This window comes from Saimiri boliviensis, chromosome 4 (genome assembly GCF_048565385.1).
Source record: "Saimiri boliviensis isolate mSaiBol1 chromosome 4, mSaiBol1.pri, whole genome shotgun sequence".
In the NCBI taxonomy this organism is placed as follows: domain Eukaryota; kingdom Metazoa; phylum Chordata; class Mammalia; order Primates; family Cebidae; genus Saimiri; species Saimiri boliviensis.
In genome coordinates, this window is record NC_133452.1 from 43,360,469 (window position 1) to 43,382,501 (window position 22,033).

General features: G+C 37.3%; 1 protein-coding gene and 1 non-coding gene across 2 annotated transcripts in view; one reads left to right on the forward strand and one right to left on the reverse strand.

Moving 5' to 3' along the window:
- TRMT11 (tRNA methyltransferase 11 homolog) overlaps positions 1-22,033 on the reverse strand; it is a 291,709-nt gene that overhangs the window by 21,786 nt on the left and 247,890 nt on the right. The window lies entirely within an intron of this gene.
- Positions 19,256-19,362, forward strand: LOC120363377 (U6 spliceosomal RNA). The gene has a single exon (XR_005578934.2). It is a non-coding gene; the product is annotated as a U6 spliceosomal RNA (small nuclear RNA).

Consider the following 22,033-nt stretch of genomic DNA (forward strand, 5'->3'; position numbering starts at 1 on the left):
GAACAGAGCTCCTCTTAAAAGGTTTATACCAGTTGTTGAGGCAGAGGCAAAAGACAAGAAACACAAATTGTTAAATATATAATAATAAGTCAATTGTTGATTGATGTTAGGAAGGTGAGCTACAGAGTGCTAAGGAATGCAGAATGGGGGTGGGATTTTAGCTACAAGGGTGTGGAACTCACTGGAAAGGTGACTGTTTTTTTTTTTCTTGTTACCTTTTACAATTTCTTCCCTCCGTTTTATTTTTTTAATTATCTTTATTTCATAATAATCATGCAGTTAAAGAAAAGGTAGAGATACAATACAATATATTCCTGAACCATTTGAGAGAAAGTTGCTGACTTCTTGTTCAATCATTTCTGATTATTTAGTGTATATTTCCTACAAAACAGAGATATTCTGCTATATAATCACAATACACAATAGAGTAAGTACTCTCTTTCGTTGATCTCATCTTTTTCCCTCTTTCTTGAGTTTCTTTGTTCTTTTTGTTAGATAAATTCCATAAACAAGCCTTTCAGAGGATGATCTTCATGTAGTAACATTTTCTATGACTTATATATCCAAAAATGTCCTTATTTTACCTAAACTCTTGCTTGAGAATTTGGCTGGGCATTTACTTATAGGTTCTAAATAATATTTTTCTCAGATCTCAGTTTTCAGGCATACAATATATTGTATAAGGAATTAAATTCCCACTTACTGGAGGCAATAAGTGGAGGCATTCAAAATCCCCTCTTTACCCTTCATGAGCCTCTGTGTAGGTGTGGTCTTTCTACTTCAATTGTATGTTTTTCATCCTGTGTTTTTTCCCAAGCTGAAGATGCATGTAGCTAAAAAATAAGTTTTCTTTCATTATTTCTCCAGTAATTTCTTTAGGATATTTTGTTCTGTCTTTGTTAAACTCCTTTTGAAAGATCCTAGCTTTCCCTGATGGATCTTCTAAGACTTTAACCTTTACTTCTATATGTTTCTAGTTTTCTTTTATCCCAATTTCTAAAAGATTTCATCAGGTTTTATCTCAGAACTTATTTTTTATTTTTCTTATTTTCAGACATCATATTGCTAAATTTCTAGTCTTTATAGTTCTATGCTGCTTCTTTTTTATAATGACTATTATATACATAATTATATAGAAAGATAAAATACATATTATATATAATTATGTTCTGTGTCCTAAATTATCTGTTTATTTTGGAGTCAACTCATTTGTTCATATTGGCACTGTGTGTGTGTGTGTGTGTGTGTGTGTGTGTGTGTGCATGTGCATGTGTGTGTGTGTGTGTGTGTGTGTAGGCTATTTCTCCTCTAATATGATATTTGCCAATTTAAAGTCATGAACTGAGGGCTAGTGTAGTTGACACACTTTGCTAGTACGGGCTCTTTCTGCCAGCATGCACTCCTGTTCCCCAAAAGCCTTCTTCAATAGGAGAGATGGACTGTAATCTCTAAATCCACAGGTTTTTTAAAACCATGTGAGCAGAAATCAAGGAGCAAGCTAACCCCAAACAGCCCTGGGTTTTACTCAGGGAATCCCAAACCAATTTCTTTGGCAAGCAGTGCCAGAAGAGGTACAGCTGTTTGGAGAACAACCATAGACCTAGACCTCTGGTCACTGCCTTCTTGAAAAGCTGAAAGTCTTATCTCCAGGCTGGGAGAACTTCAGAGGCACCAGCCTCAGGCAGCATGGCTTCTACCTTCACCGCAGCCTCTGTGAGTGCAAATTCTAGGCTGTGCTCCTGCTTCTCCATTTCTTAATATGTAACATATTTTCTATCTTCCGAAACTCATCAAGATTAATAGCTTGCATGTGTCTCTGCCTGATTTGAGAACTGCTATAAATTTATTACCTTTGGTACTTTTAAATTTTATTTTAATAGGATTTATGGAAGGAGAATAGATATATGTATGTTCAGTCTGTCACTTTGAACCGCAAGCCTTACTCCCTCAACCTCAAAGTTCTCTCCCCTAGCCCTGCTCTCTGCCACTTCTCCAATATTGATTTGTCCCATTAGTGCTAGCTTTTCTCTTATCTTTCCCTAAATGTTGATATTTCATCCTTTAATATTTCCTCTTTTCCTTCACTTTATTCTCTGTGGAGGTTTTTCAGCCACTTCCATGGATGCAACTATCACTTCATGCAGGTGAACCCATTCCACATGATCAGCCCTTGTCTCCCTCTGGGCTCCAGTGTCTGAGCTACTATTATTAGCTACTATAAACAGATTTTCTTACTATTATTCACACTATGTTTTATTTTCCCATCAAATGTCATAAAATGGTAGATCCTCAGTAATATTTTACTTAATTAACTAATTAGGGAGAACTGAAAGGATCTAGAACCAGTTTTAAGGTGATCTGCAACACTGTTATTTCCCAATTATTTTTCACAAATGCATCAGTAATTAGTGAAGTATTTTTTCACCTGGCTGTGAGCTCAGCCATGAGGCTGCTCTTTACCATAATGTTTTTAGGAGCAGGGTCTCAGCCAATCATCCACTGCAGTCTCGACCTCCTGGGCTCAAGTTGGGACTACAGGTGGACATTACTACACCTGGCTAATTTTTTTTTTTAAGAGGAGGGATTTCACCATGTTGCCCAGGCTGGTCTCAAATTCCTGGGCTCAAGCAATCTGCCCAAATCTGGGCTTGGCCTCCCAAAGTGTTAGGGTTATAGGCATGAGCCACAGTGCCCAGCCCATAATTTTTACATCACTGATTTTTAAATTTAATTTCCTTTCTTTTTTATAATAGAGATGAAATCTCGCTATGTTGCCTAGACTGGTCTTGAACTCCTGGGCTCCAGTGATCCTCCCACCTTGGTCTCCCAAAGAGCTAGAATTATAGGAATGAGCCACCACACCCAGTCTATAACTGATTTTTCACTAATACAATATATTCAAACTTCACTAGCCATCCTCTTAATAAGTGGAGACTAAAAAATTAGAGAGGAACAAAGATCCATACCAGTTTCCAGTTTCCAGTTATAATACAGCACTGTTATTCCATTTCTAATTTTAGTTACTATTATCAAACTTCTGTTATATCAAGTTTTTAAAGCTGAAATACAGCAGAAGTTTTCACTTACCTAATTGGCTACCAATGCAAGTGCAGATTCAATCCATCTGTCCCTAAGTGGATATGTGTATCTCTGCCAGTCTGACCTTTGTTATGACTTTAAATTACCCGTTTAAAGGCTGATTTCCCTTGGAAGCAAAGCTTATAACAGTTGCCCTTTAAGTCTGAGCATGTCAATCATAACTTTTGATCAAGCGTCCCCAAACTACGGCCCGCGGGCCGCATGCGGCCCCCTGAGGCCATTTATCTGGCCCCCCGCCGCACTTCAGGAAGGGGCACCTCTTTCACTGGTGGTCAGTGAGCAGAGCACAGTATGTGGTGGCTCTCCAACGGTCTGAGGGACAGTGAACTGGCCCCCTGTGTAAAAAGTCTGGGGACGCCTGCTTTTGATACTGATCATAGATTCTATGTAGTCTTTCAGTAGAAGGTAAACAGTTTCAAATTAGACAAGTTTCTCCCATCACCATGGATTCTGTATATGCATAAAAAGCAAATAAACACAGTTCTTTGTCCACACAGCAAAATCATATGGACATCCAATAAAGTGGGATACTAAACACAAAAATTGTTCTTCCAGCTCTAATCATCATGGGTCCACCCAATTTGTCTCCACATTCAAGGGTTTCTAGAATAATTGCTCACATATTCTCCCAATGAAATTGTAAAGCCTTTCTTAAATATTAAAAAAAAAACTGTAGACAAATGGGGATTTTCTCAGATTTGGAATCTTATGTCAACCTTTAAATATTTCAAATGGAAAACGCTTTATATGAATAATATTTATTATTCATATTGTTGAATATACATAGGATTCTAACCTTATTACATTAAGAATTTTATTTAATTTTTAAAATAACTTTCTGAGGAGTCATAGAAAAACTAAATGTCTTGGTCAAGTTGTTTTGACCAGTCTCTAAATGGTAGAGCTGGACTTAAACCCAGGAAATCTGATACCAGAACTCACATTTTTAACCACTAGTCAAGGATATCAAATAAATTTCACCTTGCATGTCACCTGTTACTGACTGATAGTTCCTGCATGGAGTAGAATGTTGAAAAAAATTTGGTAACAAAACTCAGTCGGACAAGGTGTCAAAACTGAAAAATTTCAGCCATGAACACATTAGAGTTGTGGATTATATTCTAAAATCTATCTGTCTAGAATCCATCTGTTCCTAAGTGGATATGTGTATCTCTGCCAGTCTGACCTTTGCTTTGGCTTAAATTACCCTTTCAAAGGCTGATTTCTCTTGGAAGCAAAGCTTATTATAGTTGCCCTTTAGGTCTGATCATTTCAATCATAATAACTTTTGATACTGGACATAGATTCTAAGCATTCTTACTGTAGGAAATCTTTGCTCTTCCAGGAAGAGTAAAAATGAAAGGTGGGCAGGTGAGGAAAGAGACTTATTGACCTGTGTTTCTACAAACAATTTTCAGAAAAATCACAGACAATTTACTCTTAAAAAATCACAGACTATAGCAAACCCTGCTACCAATCTATCTTCCTCTATATTAAACTTATTAAAAAATACTACTAATGATCTGAGTTTTAGTTTTGCTGTATGTTACTTTATTTCTCCCATATACTGATGGGGATACTTTTTTTTAATGAAGGAAGTAGTATGAGGAAGAAAGAGGAGAGAGGTAAGATGCTTTAAAAACCATCACTTGGATGAATGAGTCAACTGTGTTCAATTCTAAGAAAATTTTAGAAAATATTTTCTAAAGGCTCAGATAGCAGAATCTCATGTAGAAAATGGAGACTAAAATGTGTCAGAATCATATTTTTGTGATATTTACCTATGTTACTTTTTTTCTTCTGGTCCTCTAATTATTTCCTTTATTTGAGCAGATAATCTTCCCTGTGTTCTTTGATTTAGAGTTGGTTTAGGGAAAGCTTTCCTGGTTTTTCTTTAAGCGACTATCCGTCTGTCTATCTATCTATCTATCTATCTATCTATCTATCTATCTATCTAGATCTATCTATCTATCTATCTAAGACCTGGTCTCACTCTGTCGCCCAGACAGGAGTGCAGTGCCATGACCTTGGCTCACTGCAGCCTCAACCTCCCAGGCTCAGGTGATTCTACCACCTCAGCCTCCCAAGTAGCCGGGATAACAGGCATGTGCCACCACGCCTGGCTAATTTTTTGTAGAGAGAGGGTTTTGCCATGTTTCCCATGCTGCTCTCAAACTGCTGGGCTTAAGCAATCCTCCCACTTCAGCCTCCCAAAGTGCTAAGATTAAAGATATGAGCCACCGTGCCTGGCCAAGACACTTTTTAAATTTAAGATAATCTGACTTCTGCCCAGAGTGGATCAAAATTTTTCAGCAGGGGAGATGGAGAAAGATGGAAAGAAATTTTAAGGATAGCAAATCCTCCTGGATCCTAGAGAGACAGTTTTAGTCTTGCCCCTGTTTTCCACAGGAGAGCTCAAAGGAGATACAAGAATCTAACCTGTTTTTATAGGGCACTAAAACAAATAGTGTCTGGTTTCCAGGAAAAGGTTCTAGGAAGCACAAACTACTGATGATTGTTCTGAGAGGTGTTTATTGATACACAAGTCAATAATCAGTCTCTCTCTCCCTCTCTCTCTCTCTGTCTCTCTCTCTGTCTCTCTCTTTCTGTCTCTCTCTCTCTCTCACTGTCTCAAGGAGGCCAAGTACCTAGAAAGGTTTAAGAGGCCACAGATAGCCTCAGACAGATACCAATGTGTCAGCATGTCAGATGGAAGCAAAAAGATTTCCAGTTCCTGTGAGTGATGCAGAAACGAGGAAGAGCGCTCACAGCCAAAGGAATTATGCCAGGGAGCTAAGGACATCCCCGCAGCACACTATGGACCTAGGATCAATTAGGAGAGTGGATATCCCATCTGATATCTCCATGGAAATGTGACACAGAGATCACATGAATGCCCTCCCTTATCAGTGTTGTGGCACCATATATCCTCTCAAAATAGATACATTCCCTAAGGAAATATGAAGGAGAGGAAATTCCAAATTAATGGAAATAAATGTTCCTTCATATGGAAACAAAAAGAACTCAAATAGGTAGTAAGCTAAATTATATAAAAACTTAAACATTATACTCTTCACACCCAACTCTCTGGATGGAAATTCATTCCTAGTACATCTGTTTTTAATAATCTAAGAAATGATTAGGAAGAAATAGTGTCAATAATAATCTTTGACAAGATGATTTCTTCACAGAGGATCGATACAAGGTAGACACAAAGAGATAAAATTAAATTTGAATATTAATCAAGTAATCTAAGAACATAGCTTATTAAATGACAAAGCATGAAATCATATTCATGGTGGAGGGATGGAAGGCTGTCACTCAAGGCCATTAACATTAAACCCAAGCAAGACAATGAAAGGCAGAAGGGCCTGTAGTTTATTTAATCTTGCCTTTCCATTCTACGGCTATCTCCCATACCATGTCAAATACTTACGGGCTAATGCAAACATATTCTAAAACTGACTTTACACATCAGAGAAAGTTTACTTCCTGAGTATAACAGTTAAATTCATTTAGAAGAATCCTAACCCAGGTCACAAGTGTCTATTTAAGGAATCAAAAGCAATAAACTATTGAATAAGGCTTGGTGACATGTGCAAATACACATTCTCCGGTTACAGACATATTCACATGGCAAAATTCACAAGTTCTGTCTACAGAGCCAAGGCAGAGAGAAAAGGGACTTAACTGTCAAACATATTTCCTGATTTTTTAATTTTCAACTTTTATTTTAAGTTCAGGGGTACCTGTGCAGGATGTGCAGGTTTGTTACATAGGTAAATGTGTGCCATGGCAGTTTGCTGCACAGACCATCCCATCACCTAGGTATTAAGCCAGCTTCCATTAGCTATTCTTCATGATGCTCTCTCCCTCCCAATCCCCACCTTCCAACAGGCCCCCGTGTGTGTTGCTCTCCTCCATGCGTCCACGTATTCTCATCATTCAGCACCCACTTACAAGAGAGTAAATGTGGTATTTGGTTTTCTGTTCCTCCTTCAGTTTGCTAAGAAAAATGGTTTCCATATGCATCCATGTCCCTCCAAAGGACACGATTCTTTTTTATGACTGCATAGAATTCCATAATGTATATGTATCACATTTTCTTTAGCCAGTCTATCATTGATGTACATGTAGGTTGACTCCATGACTTTGCCATTGTTAATGGTATAGTGAACATACATGTACCTTTGTAACAGAATGATTTATATTCCTTTGGGTATATACCCAGTAATGGGATTGCTGAGTTGAATAACACTACTGCCTCTAGGTCTTTGAGGATTCGATAAACTGTCTTCCACAATGGTTGAACTAATTTATACTCCTGCAAACAACCTAAACGCATTCCTTTTTCTCCAACAACCTTGCCAGCATCTTTGGTTTTTTAATTTTTTAGTAACAGCCATTCTGACTCAATGAAATGGTATCTCATTGTGATTTTGGTTTACATTGTTCTAATGATCAGTGATGTTGAGGATTTTCATGTTTGTTGTTTGTATGTATGTCTTCTTTTGAGAAATATCTTTTCATGTCGTTTGCCCACTTTTTAACAGGATTGTTTTTTCTTTTAAATTTCAAACATACTTTCAAATAAATTCATGCAGAAGATTGCAAAGAGGCCAAAGAAGACAACCATCTTTGCCTATTTGGAAAGGATTATCTTAATGCACATATTACGTAGAGTAAAATGTTTGCCTCAGAAAGATGCATTGCATTTATCCATCAGTGTATGCAGACTGCACACTGGCTTGAATGCAAGGCTTTGGGTCATTTAAAATTATTAGAGCTTTAATCACAATCTTAGAAGAAAGTATGCATAAAGAGATGTTGCTATTGTAAGTGCTACTAATACAACTGAAATACATACATATATATTAATTTAAAAAATTTTTAATGTTGATATTTTAGAGAAATGTATTATTAATTTAAACATATCCCAGTATGCAGATAAATTGCCTGTTAACAGTTTGTGCAAAAATGAAAAGTAATAGTATACAGATTATCCTCACAAATCAGGTATCTTCCTGATTATTTTCCTAAATCACCTGCATTTACCCCATGACCCCTTACTCTGGGGCCTGTTCTCAGTCAAGACACAACCATCTTATTCAAGAAAATAAATTCTAATGCATTTTGGCTGCTAATTGAACAATGTATTTAAATTTTTAAATTACATTTGTTGGGAGCTTCCAATCACAAAACTTATTTATTTTAAACTTTAAATAAATATCAAAATAGTAAATAAAATTCCACCTTGCAGTGAGGAATTTTTTATACATTTTGTATTTACCTTTCTAGGTAAATAAAGATCAGACATTTCACACTCTGAAATTTCACACACTTTGAAATTTTTTCAAGTTGTATGAACTTTCAACTAGGGCCTCCAGAGTTAATGCCTTTACCCAAAAGAGTCTCTAATGAGGCAAATCGGTAGATGAAAGAGATAAAGACAAAGGTACTTGTTTATTGTCCTTAAGTTATACAAACTGTCTCCTCAACAGAGATGTAGGTTTGACTATGTATGAAGAGGAGGTTCCCAGGAAAGTAAGATGATGATGTTCAATTTGGAAAAAAAATAGTATCTTTAAGGGTAAACTAATACAATAGTAATAATAATAAAGGCAAAATGACAATGAAAGAAGAGTAATTATATATATTTTGACTCACATTATTTCTACCTTTACAATATTGTATGGAAGATTTTATTAACATCTCTAGGGTTTGGGACACAGCATGACGTTGTGGGCCCTAGGCATTTTCCCTTTGTAGTCTTCTCCCTCTACAAGAAAGTTTAGAAATTTTATTTTATGACTGCATTAGAATAAAAGCAAATGAAATCCAGGCTGGATTCATTATTATATATCCATTATTGTCATATTTCTTTTCTTCTGATTTTCAGAAAAATTAAAATTAAAGCCTTTTTGCAGGACTCTAAAAGAATTGTGGGCATTGCGTGGATAATGCTAGTTAAGCAGTAATAACTATTCACATCTTCTAGAATAATAAAATCTCTGATTTTCAGTCAGGCGCGGAGACACTAAAATAACGACTGCAGTTCTTAGCCTCCCCTTGCAGCTATGTGTGGCCAGATACTAAGTTCAGCCAGTGGATGAGAGTAGAAGTAACAGGCACAGCCTCCAGGTGGCGTTCTCTTTTCCTACCATTGGAATGCAGAAATGGGAGTGAGCCATTTGGATAATGTAAATGAGGCAACACTCTAAGGATGCTGAAACAAGATAAAAAGAGCCTGGGTCTCTGACACATTGTAGAGCACTGGTAATTTCCCAGAGCAGAGTCACAATACCAGCCCAGATTTTATATGAATGTAGTTTATATAAATAAACTTGCAGTAGTTTATGTCCCTATTATTTGGGGTATGGGCCACATTCAGCCAAACCTATGTCCACAGTAATTGAATTGCCTTTTACAGTGAGGAAACTGAGGCACAGATGTGATCTCAATGTGATTTGGTACAAATTAAAACATGGCCAGGTTCAATACTGACCTATCCATGTTCAAAACCTATGCTCCATTAACTGCCTTCCCACACTGTCTTCTCTATTCAGAGAAACAAAAAGCATGGAGAACAAAGCAATTATGAAGGAAAGAAGAGAGCACAAACTTTACGAAGCAGTAAGTGTCATCAAAAGAGAATTCGAACAAAAACAAATGGAAAGAAAAAAATAAAACACTTAATGTGGATTTTTGCCAGCTCCGCATGACTTGACATTCTGAGTTATGACTACTTACAGGAAGCATTAGAAACTTTCCAAGAAAGGGATGCTTCACATAAGCATCCATAAATGATGGATTTCAGCACATTTTGCTTATTTGTTAGCTTTGACTCAAAGTTTATACACTGTCTTTTTTCTCTGATAATTTCTAATGTCCACTAACACAGAGCATTACACCAAGGTGAGAACCCACAAAACATGTCTGGGAAAAGCATCTGAGTGAGAAACATTTTCAAAAACAGACCCATGTGTTTCTTTCTAATCCTCAGGATATAGGTTCATCCCTCCTGAGCACTTTCCTGCCTTACTCATTTTCATCAGTGTGAACAAGGATACCCATGACTACCCCTGCCCAAGTAGTCATTTTTGTTCTTCAAATACATTAAAATGTCTAGTAACTAATTCAATTTCATTTTTTAAAGATTAAGATAATTTAGCATATATACCTGAGTCACAGAGATTTTCTTTTAAAGATGCCAGAAAAAGAAACACAAAGTTTTCTACTAGTCTATAAAAGCCATATTTTCTTTAGAAGAAAATCTTTCATAGAGTTTGGGGGTTTTCTTCTATTCAGTGTTCATTTCAGTAACGAAAATGTAAGAGCACAGATATTACTTACTCCCTGGGAATCTATTATTTTTGTAGGCCAGTCCAGGTCATCTTAGAAGTCTTTAAAAACTCAAGCTTCTCCATCACAAATATATGCATGAAATATGCAGTATTCAACTGCACACACAACTACGCACAGACACACACACACACAATGTCTTTCAGTAATACATTTTTATTTGAAAACCTCCAACATTTTTCCATTTGGATATAGCAGTATGAGTCCCACCAGAAGATTTACCATATGATTATATATACTTTTTTCTACTAATATCAAAGCTGATCCACAAAATAAACAGAAAATCACTAACCCCTGAAGTCATATCATTGCCAATCCTCTTACAAACACTCTCTGGTAGCCAGAGCCAGAACTAGATAAAGAACAGGGAGGCAAAGACACTTTTTATCTTCTTGCAGGGAGTAGCCCCCTAAAGGGCATTAATGAAAGATAATTTGTTAGGATGTGGGAGAAAAACACTAAAGCCTTATTTGTGAATCTAAGCAATACGAAAGTAACTAAGCTTTGTGACATAGGTAGAAATTCCCCTCATTGTCTGTATTACCTCTGCCACATGCAATGGGCAAAGTAACCCAAGGTAAGAGAAGAGCTACTTTCAAACATGTAAGAGGGACTACAGCAATACACTTTCTCATGTGTTTGTTTCCAATGTACCATTGATCCTTGAATGACATACAGTTAGAGGCACCAACCCTCTGTGCAGTTGAAAATCTGCATATAACTTTTGATTCCCCCCAAACCTAACTACTAATAGCTTACTCTTGACCAGAAGCCTTAGCCAAATAACAATAGTCAATTAACACATAGACTAGTATCAACATATATTTTACACATTTATGACATATCTAACTTTTTGTTAAAATTTTCGTTATTAAAAAGGCTACATGGTTTGTCTGCAAGTTGTTATTTTTTTTTTTCAAATTATCACAAATCTCCAAACACTTTTCCAATATATCTATTTTAAAAATTCAGGTATAAGTGGGTCCATGCAGCATATTGTTCAAGGGTCAACTGTATTCTGACATTTTGTTTTGGGGGATCCTATTAAAAGAACCAAGAGATTCTCTAGTTTCAAATGAATTTACTCGCACAAAATGTCAAGTAGATATTTTTTTTAATTTTGCAAATAACCCAATGAATTACAAAAAAAATGCTAACTCAAGCACAAGCAAAACACCAGATAAAAGACAGTTAATTTGCTAGCTCCTATTATAATTTTTTTATCAGCCACATAATATGTGAAAGAAAGATCACATAGTCATGTATAAAAAGATCTTAGTTCAAAGAACATTGTTTGAAATACGGGTTTATCTTAATTATTTTTAACAATAAGCAGCCACAATTTTTATCAATGACTCTCACAATGAGGACATACTATACCTTAAGATATTAACTCATGAGTAGAAGAACTTAAGACAGTTTTAACATAGACATATACAATATAGTTTTTATGAATGTTTAAAGTCATGCTGTTCTTAAATCAGAAACATTTATAACATTTTACTATATTTATTTTATTTACTTGAAAGTCATTTCTGCGGTTTCTTAGTTAAGAGTGAAAGTCACATGCCACCAGGGAAATGCCTTCTCCTCCTAGTAAAAATATCTGACGCAGTTAACAGAAATTAATATACTGACAAACTGCGAAACATTTCTATATCAACAAATAGATTTGGAAGATGCTTGGAAAACATTGCTGAAGAATTGCCAAATAAGCATCACTTTACAAAGTATGGGAGGTTGCATGGTAGATGTAATCGATAGCAAGAACTTAATCATGCTCTGAGAATGATCCTGTATGGAGATGCACCTGAATGTGTGTTCAGAGTTCCAAGCTAGGGGCAGAAGGGGCCCAACCCAGAGAGTTATTCCTTTTCAGTGAGAAACACCTGAACCCTCAGCCTGTCCTGTGGAATGCAGGCAGAGAGGGGATCAAGACCCTTTATTTTGGGGTAAATGAGGGTTGCCACTTAGGAAGAGGGTTCTAAATGAAAATGCTATATAAACTGCCTGATTTTTGCAAGTGGTTAAGGTGCTCCTGTGCAGCCTGTGGCCACTGGAGCATCCTTGTAAGGAATTTTTGTGTTAATAAAACCCCATGTCTTATTTGCTGGCTCCAGGTCTCTCCTTTGGCCTCTTGAACCTCATGCCATCCCTACTAAAGCTAATGGCGGTCGAGCACGACAGAGGTTTGGTGTAAGTTAGATGAATATAGTGATGTTCCACAATGTCTCAGCTTATATGTCAGATTTTGTTTGGGTAAAATATAAGAAGACAGCTTTTTTTTTTTCCCCACCAGCCATGAAAGGAAAGATAAAAAGAGAAGTTAGATTCTCAATGGTATAAAAATTACTTCATAAAACAATGCTTTTAAGACTACATAATATCACTTCTACTGGAGCCACTGCCTTGACTACAATATAATGAAAGGATTGGAGGTTCAACTTACAGAAATAGCACTGTACAAAAGACTGCTTCCTGCCTCCTTCATAGGCCAACTAGGGTAGGAAAGAAGGCCAGAGGTGCCCTTCAAACTACAGGATGTCATCACTATAAGTTTTTTATAGAAATAAGGCTTTAAAAATAGAAATTTTAGAATATTTGGAATGAGGTAGAAAACGATCAGGAAAATCTTTTGTACTTCAAAGACTTGCTGTTCATCTTGTGGCCAACTTCTTAAAAGAGTTGTTGAACTTAAAGACAGGATACATTTCTTTTAAATGTGTAAAATCTGCCAACCTTTTCAATGTGATTACAATGACTGCCCATACCATCCTCCTAAGAAGAGTTTTTTCAATAAAAATACATTTAAGCTGTCTGTGGGAGTTAAAGTTAGATGTTCCAACAGTGAGTATGAATCACTGCTTTTCAAAATGAAATCCTGCAATGGAGACAGCATTTTGAAGAAACTTTGGAAATGTTTCCTCCCTAGCATCTAGCATTTGTTACTGAAAATAATATAAATGTGTCACCTATATGTTTATTGGACTAGAAAACAAATTGTCCAATCTATTTAAAGATATAGACAAAAAATTTTCAATAAGTTTAAAACTTCATTTAAAATGTTAAAATACAACATTTTTTATTATTTTGCAAGAACTTAGTAACATCAGCGAACACAGAAATACACCAAATTTCATTAAAAGACTATATAAATGGAAAATGCTATCTAAAACATTTTCTAATTTAGAAAGCACTGCCAAAATATTCTTCCTCCTTTTGGAGCCACTTAGCTTCATGAAGTATCTTTTTGTTTCGCTATAATGGCCATTAAAAGCACCAGAACTAATCTGAACATCGAAACAGACCGTGGAAGCATCATCGCATCTTAGAATGAAACCAAGGTTTTCAAGTGTTAATGAGAAAGAAGTCGACAGTAATTACAGCAAACCCAAACCGGTGCAATCTCTTTAACTGTCCGTGCCCAATGCTCGTGGAGCTCAGAGGGCTTGCTTGGTTTACTGGAAATCATTAAAAAAATAGTGTGTTGTACCCAGCTGATGTTAATAAGGCCACACCATCCTTGGGGCCAGCAGTACCACTGTGTAATTCGCAGCAGCCCCCAATTATCTGTGGGAGATCTGCAGGCCTGACTCACAGCCTGTGGAGGGGGTTCCACAACAGCAGGCGCTTAATGAACAGACTGGCTTATAAACACAAGCTAATCTCTCCCACATGAGCACCTGAGGAGGATCACAAGTGACAGCTGTTTAAATTTTCAGGGAAATTAATGACCCCTAAAGAGGCAGTGCTTATCAGGCTTGGAGTAGGTTTGATAGAGGAGAGTCACCACAGGGCAAAATGTTTATAATCGTCCACAAGTACCTTATTCTATGGCTTCGTCTCAGAAACTTTTATTGACATGGTCTTGTCTATTAATGCTTGTGCTGGCAGAAAGCAGAGCGACTTGCTTCAATCTGTCCCTGACATTGGACTCCTATGGCCACTAATGAGCATCTCCCTAGCCTCAGATCACAAGCCATTTAAAACGATCAGGACTGTGGTTGGCATCCTAACTACTTAGTGAAAATCCCAGCAGACAGATACATTGTTTTGGTCCACAAGGCATTTGTAATACATCAGCTTCGCCCCAGAGCTGGGCCTCACAGAGGGATGGGGAATAGACTGACCACACTGCTGGCTGTCTGGGGAATAGGGCAGGAACAGGTAATTAAATGCAGATTGGCCAAGGGGCCAGAAGTGACTTTTAAAAAACAGATCTGGAGAGTAACAGCACATGGCAAAACTCACCATCCTCCTCTCCCACCCATGCCCCCTGCCCTGCTCTCATGTTTTATGGTTTTTATGTACCTTTACAATAGGACACACTACCTTATTCTCAGTTGTCTTTACATTCCACATTCCCCAGGATCACTTAACAGGAAGTGGTCTCATTTCCAAGGGGGCTTTGCAGAGTCTAGTCACAGTGTCATATAAAAGGAGGTCTGATAGAAAGAGACAGAGGGAGGGAGGTAAATGAGAGAGAGATGCTGGTCAGTAAATAGTGTTAAAGTGGGAAGACCTTTGCTAAACTTAAATCCAGGAAGGGATAGCAGTAAAAAGTAACTAAACAGAAATACATTGTAAACATCTAGAGTGTTAATTTCAGAGGCTAGAAGGGAATTTCGTTACTTTAGAGAAAGTGGAATTAAGGACCTATAAAACATTATCAGATTATTAGGCAATTTTCTGAGATGGTTAAATAGGCAAATGTTTTGTAGAGGTATGTAAATATATCCAAATTCAGGTTCTGTGGCAGAAAGGAAAGATTATTCTGTGTGTATAAGATGCTTATATATTTCTCTGGCTGATTTCAGTGGGAGTTTCCTATGGTTACCTGAGACTTAAACTGGCCTCTGACACCCAGAATCCTGCAATACTACCGTATTGACAGCACCACTCAGAAAAGGGAAAACTACTCTCTGTGAAGTCTTCTTCCCAAGGCTCTCCAGGGTAAATGGCACATTTGCACACTTTTTCCATGAAACAAATACTGAATTCTGCATAAGCCTCTGTTCCAGACCTATTTCAGTCCTTTGTGGGGTTTTGCTAGTTATTACAGCATTTACATAAGAATAAATATTCAAAAATAAATGTATATTGTATTAGTCCACTTTCATGCTGCTAATAAAGACATATCCAATCTGGGCCATTTGCAAAAGAAAGAGGTTTAATGGACTTACATTTCCACATGACTGGGAGGCCTCAGAATCACAGCAGAAAGCAAGGAGGAACAAGTCATGTCTTATATAGGTGGCAGCAGGCAAAAAAGAGTTTGTGCAGGGAAGCTCTCTCTTATGGAACCATCAGATTCGGTGAGACATATTCACTGCCACAAGAACAGCACGGGAAAGACCTGCCTCCATGATTCTATTACTTCTTACTTTGTCCCTCCCATAACACGTGGGAATTCTAGATGAGATTTGGGTGGGGACACAGCCAAACCATATCAACTGTCTTACAATCTAGTCCATTACAAATGTATATTTTAAAATGAGGAATACAGGACTTCTAAAAGGTATGCTTGCAGCAAATACACATATGCCCACAAACAATTCCTTCAATATTAATGTTTCATCATATTTTATTCTTTCTCTCTCTCTAGTTTCAGAGTTTTATCCTGAAGAGCATTATTCAATCACTATAATATTTGCATTTCTATAATAGATAACAAACACTATATGATAATCATTTCCATACAGAAATTATAGTTCATCTCTATGTGAAAAGCAAGAAATTTTCTTTAATGTTCGCATAGAAAAGATTGTGAGCAGATAATATGAATGTGACTATTTTGGCTAAATAATAATATTTACAAAATATTTATTGAATAGGAACAAACCATATTCTTAAGTAATTGAGGTTGGGATTAGCAAAGTTTATATGGTTTCTTGCCTGAAATTTTTTATTTTGAAAAAAGTATTGCCTGCTATTTGGCAAAATAAATTCTAAATAAGTTATTAGTCAAAATTACAAGTTTATTTAAAATATTAGCCAGTGCATGATGAATAAAAACAGACTCAAGTTTTCCATTCTTTTTCCTCTTATCCTATAATTAAAAGCAAATAAGTAAATAACTTATTTCTTACTCTCTTATGTAAATAGTAGTTTTGAGTTTTATTTTCACAAAAGCCCAAGTAAATTTGGAGCTTCAGGGTTAACTACTCATCACATTCTCAAATTCATTTAATGGTCAAGAGTGACATTACACAGGAAAATGTAGTTCTGATTAAAAAATAGTAAAGATAATTGACTTATTCAAATCAATGGCAAGAACTATCAGAAAAACCTTTAATAAGATCAGTTTTGTTCAAAGTTTATATTTGAGGATAGCATTTGACTACAGAGAAGAGCCAAGACGGTAGACTAGACACAGCCAGGAAGAGCATCTCCCACGGAGACTAGACCACCCAGAAGGTCGGCACAGTCCTAGCAGATCTTCAGAAAGAAGGCATTGAGAATAAACAAAGGAAGGAACAGACCCTGGACCAAAGGGAGAGGAAGCTGGGAACCCTGCATGGGATTGCTGAGCACTGGAACTCACTCCTGGCCCTGAGCAGCTACTGGAGAAGGGGTGAATTAAATAAGCATGAAGTGGCCCACTCTCACCACTGACCTCCAGAACCCTAGCTGCAGGAGAAGCCATGAACCCCCTGGACATTTGAGCTGATAGGGAGAGCCCCTTGGAGAAATGTTAAGGACAGGGCTACAGCTTGTGTCCAGCCCACTGTTTGTTGCAGGAGAGGCTACAATGGAACATGGCCAGAAATGCCCATCTCTCAAAGCTCTCCATGCTCCTTTGGAGTGGCATTAGGCTTTTGTTGACTGTCAGGCCTGAACAGAACAGGACTATCTTATCTGTGAGATGAGGCCAGTCAGATGTGGGTACCCCCCTGTCTGTCAGCCTCTCTCAGGGTCCCAGAGTAGCCACACCCACTTGCAGTGCAGACTCAGATACTCAACCAGGTCCTTCCCAGTAACTACCTCCATATCTCCTTCTCTATGGATTCCACCTAACCATTGAAGAGCTTTGGCAGATGGGCCCCCACCAGCATGCACTTGCCTGCAGCCTGCCTCCACTGCTTTTGTATGTAGAACTTGTTGCCCCACTGCCACTGCATGTGTTCCCACCTTGCCACCCTATCGCCAACAGTGTGTGTAACCTGCCGCTCTTTCACTGCCAGCACAAGTGTAAACATGTGATGCCTTCCATGCTGCCATTCTGTTGCTACCAGTGCACGCACATGTGTTTGGACCCTGCTGCAGTGCTACTCTGCCACTGCTAGAACTGGAGCATGGGCCCTGCTGCCACCACCCTGATGAAGCACTTTTGCTGGTACCCCTCATCAGAGTGTTGTTGCCAGAGAACCAGGAATACCTTGGCTCCCACAATCAACAGGTGCTTAAAGTTAAGAGAAAAAAAGCCATGTGCCTGGTCTCAGCCCCTCAGCATTAGAGAATGCAACCCAGCAGTACCAGCTGACCCTTAGCCCCCTGAAGTCATCCAGAAACAAAGCCACCAGATTGAAATCAACTTAATACCACAATCAAACCTCCAAAGCCATTCTCCAAGGCCAAACTTCCTCATTCAAAGGAAGGCATCTTCAAAGATTAAAAGAATTCTCATCAGCTTGCAAAAATGAGAAATGGATGCCAGAAGCCCGGCAAGTCAAGAAGCCAGAGTGTCTTCTTACCATCAAATGACTGTACTAACTCTCCAGCAATGGTTCTTAACTAGTCCAAAATGGCTGAAAGGACAGACATAGAATTCAGAACCTGGATGGCAACAAAGATCATCAAGATTGAGTAGCAAATTGAAACCCAATTCAAAAAAATCTAAAGAATCCAGTAAAACAATACAAAAGCTGAAAGATGAAATAGCATTTTAAGAACAAAAATGGCATAGCCGCTGACAAACTTACTACAAGAATTTCATAATACAATCCAAAGTTTTAACAGCAAAACAGACAAAGCTGAGGAAAGAATTTCAAAGTTTAAAGATCGATTCTTTAAATCAACTCAGTCAGACAAAAATAAAGGAAAAGAATTAACAAAACCTTCAAGAAATATGGGATTATGTAAAAACATGGAACCTACAACTCTTTAGAGTCCCTGATACAAAAGGAGAGCAAGCAACTTGGAAAACATACTTGAGGTACTGTCCATAAAAATTTATACAACCTTGCTAGAGAGGACAACATTCAAATTCAGGAAATTCAGAGAACTCTTGCAAAATACTATATAAGACAAGCATCTCCAAGACACATAGTCATTAGATTTTGCAAGGTCAACATGAAAGAAAAAATATTAAAAGTAGCTAGAAAAAAAGATAGGTCACCTACAAAGGGGACCCTCAACAGGCTAACAGTATATCTTTCAGCAGAAACCTTACAAGTCAGAAGAGAACAGGGGCCTATATTCATCATTCTTAAAGGAAATAAATTCCAACCAAAAAGTTCATATCCAACTAAATTAAGCTTCATAAGTGAAGGACACATAAAATTCTTTTCAGACAAGCAAATATTAAAAGAATTAGTTTCCACCAGACCTAACTTACAAGGTTTTTAAGGCTATACACAGAAACAAAAGATCATTACTAGTGACCACAAAAACACATTTAGGCACATAGCTCCTTGACACTATACAGCAATTACACAATTAAATCTATATGAGAACCAGGTAACAAGGTGACAGGATCAAATCCACACATATCACTATTAACCCTGAATGTAATCAGGCTAAATGTGCCCACTTAAAAGGCATAGAGTGGCAAGATGGATAAAGAAGTAACACCGTGCTCGCTTCGGCAGCATATATACTAAAATTGGAACGATACAGAGAAGATTAGCATGGCCCCTGCGCAAGGATGATAGGCAAATTCGTGAAGCATTCCATATTTTTAAAAAATCTGGAAACAACAGATGCTGGAGAGGATGTGGAGAAATAGGAACACTTTTACACTGTTGGTGGGAATGTAAATTAATTCAACCATTGTGGAAGACAGTGTGGCGATTCCTCAAGGACCTAAAAATAGAAATCCCATTTGACCCAGCAATCCCATTACTGGGTATATATCCAAAGGATTGTAAATCATTCTACTACAAGGACACATGCACACGAATGTTCATTGCACCACTGTTTACAATAGCAAAGACCTGGAACCAACCCAAATGCCCAACGATGATAGACTGGATAGGGAAAATGTGGTACATATACACCATGGAATATTACGCAGCCATCAAAAACAATGAGTTCACGTCCTTTGTAGGGACATGGATGAACCTGGAAACCATCATTCTCAGCAATCTGACACAAGAGCAGAAAATCAAATACCGTATATTCTCACTCATAGGCGGGTGTTGAACAATAAGAACACATGGACACAGGGAGGGGAGCACTACACACTGGGGTCCATTGGGGGGAAATGGGGGAGGGACGAGGGGGTGGGGAGGTGGGAAGAGATAGCATGGGGAGAAATGACAGATACAGGTGAGGGGACGGAAGACAGCAAAGCACACTGCCATGTGTGTACCTATGCAAAAATCTTGCATGTTCTTCACATGTACCCCAAAACCTAAAATGCAATAAAAAAAAAAAAGAAGTAACACCATATGCTGTCTTTAAGACATCCATCTCACATGCAATGTTATCCATAAGCTCAAAGTAAATGGATGGAGAAAAACCCATAAAGCAAATGAAAAACAAAAATTCATAGCATTTTTATATACCAGTCAAGTCCAAGTTGAGAACCAAGTCAAGAATGCAATCCAATTAACAATAGCCAAAAAAGGAATAAAATGTCTAGCAATGCAGCTAACCAAGGAGGTGATACATCTTTACCTTGAAAATTACAAACTGCTCAAGAAATCAGAGATGACAGAAACAAATGGAAATGGAAAAAGCATTCTATGTTCATGGATAGGAAAAATCAATATTGTTAACATGACCATACTGCCCAAAGCAATCTACAGATTCAAGGCTATTCCTATCAAACTATCAATGATATTCTTCACAAAATTAGAAAACAAAACTATTCTAAAATTAATATGGAACTAAAAAAATAGTCCGAATGGCTTAGGATTGCCTAAGCAAAAAGAAAAAAATTGGAGGCCTCATGTTACCTAACTTCAAACTATACTATGGGGCTACAGTAACCAAAACAGCATGGTACTGTTATAACAACAGACACATAGACTAATGGAACAGGTCAGAGAACCCAGAAATAAAACAACACATCTACAACCATCTGATCTTTTAAAAGCTAACAAAAAGAAGCAATAGAGAAAGGACTCCCTATTCAATAAATGGTGCTGGATTAACTGGCTAGCCATATGCAGAAGATTGACTCTGGACTCTTGCCTTTCACCTTATACAAAAATCATCTCAAAATGAATTAAAGACTTAAATGAAAAGCCTAGAATTATATATATTTTTAAAAATCCTAGAAGAATACTGAGGAAATACCATTGTGGACATAGGGTCTGGCAAAGATTTCATGAAGGCTACAAAAGCAATTGTGACAAAAACAAAAACTGATTAGTATGATCTAACTAAATTAAACCATTTAGTTTATGCAGCAAAAGAAACTAACAATAGAGAAAAGAGACATCTTACAGGATGGGAGAAAATATTTGCAAACTATGCATCCAACAAAGGTTTAATATCCAGAATCTATAAGGAACTTACACAAATTAACAAATAATCTCATGAAAATATGGGGAAAAAACATGAACAGATACTTTTCAAAAGAAGACATATACAAATCCAACAAACATATGAAAAAATGTTCAATGTTATTAATCATTAGGTACATACAACTCAAAATCTCAGTAAGATACCATCTTACACCAGTCAGAATTGCTAGTATTAAAAAGTCAAAAAATAACAGATGCTGATGAGGGATGAGGTTACAGAGAAAAGGGAATGCTGATACAGTACTGATGGGAAGCAAAGTTGAGCCACTGTGGAAAGCGGTCTGGAGATTTCTCAAAGAACTTAAAACAGAACTACCATTCAACCCAGCAATCCCATTGCTGGGAATACAGCCAAAGGAATATATATCATTCTATCATAAAGGCACATACATGCGTATGTTCATTGCAGCCCTATTTACAATAAAAAAGACATGGAATTAACCTGGGTACCATAATCAGTGGGCTGAATAAAGAAAATATGGTACATATGCACTGTGGAATACTATGCAACCATGAAAAGGAGTGAAATCACATCCTTTTCAGCAACATGGATAAAGCTGAAGTCCATTATCCTAAGCAAATTAATGCACAAACAGAAAAACAAATACTGCATGTTCTCACCAATACAAATACTGCATGTTCTTACCAATAAGTGGGAGTTAAACACTGAGTACACATGGACACAAAGAAGGGAACAATAGACACCAGAGCCTACTTTAGGGTATGGGATGGGAGGAGAATGAGGATCCAAAAACTATCTATCAGATACTATACTTGTTACCTGAGTGATTAATCAGCACACTAAACCCCCATGACATGCAATTTATGCATGTAGCAAACTTGCACATGTACCATCTGAACCTAAAAGTTGGAAACTT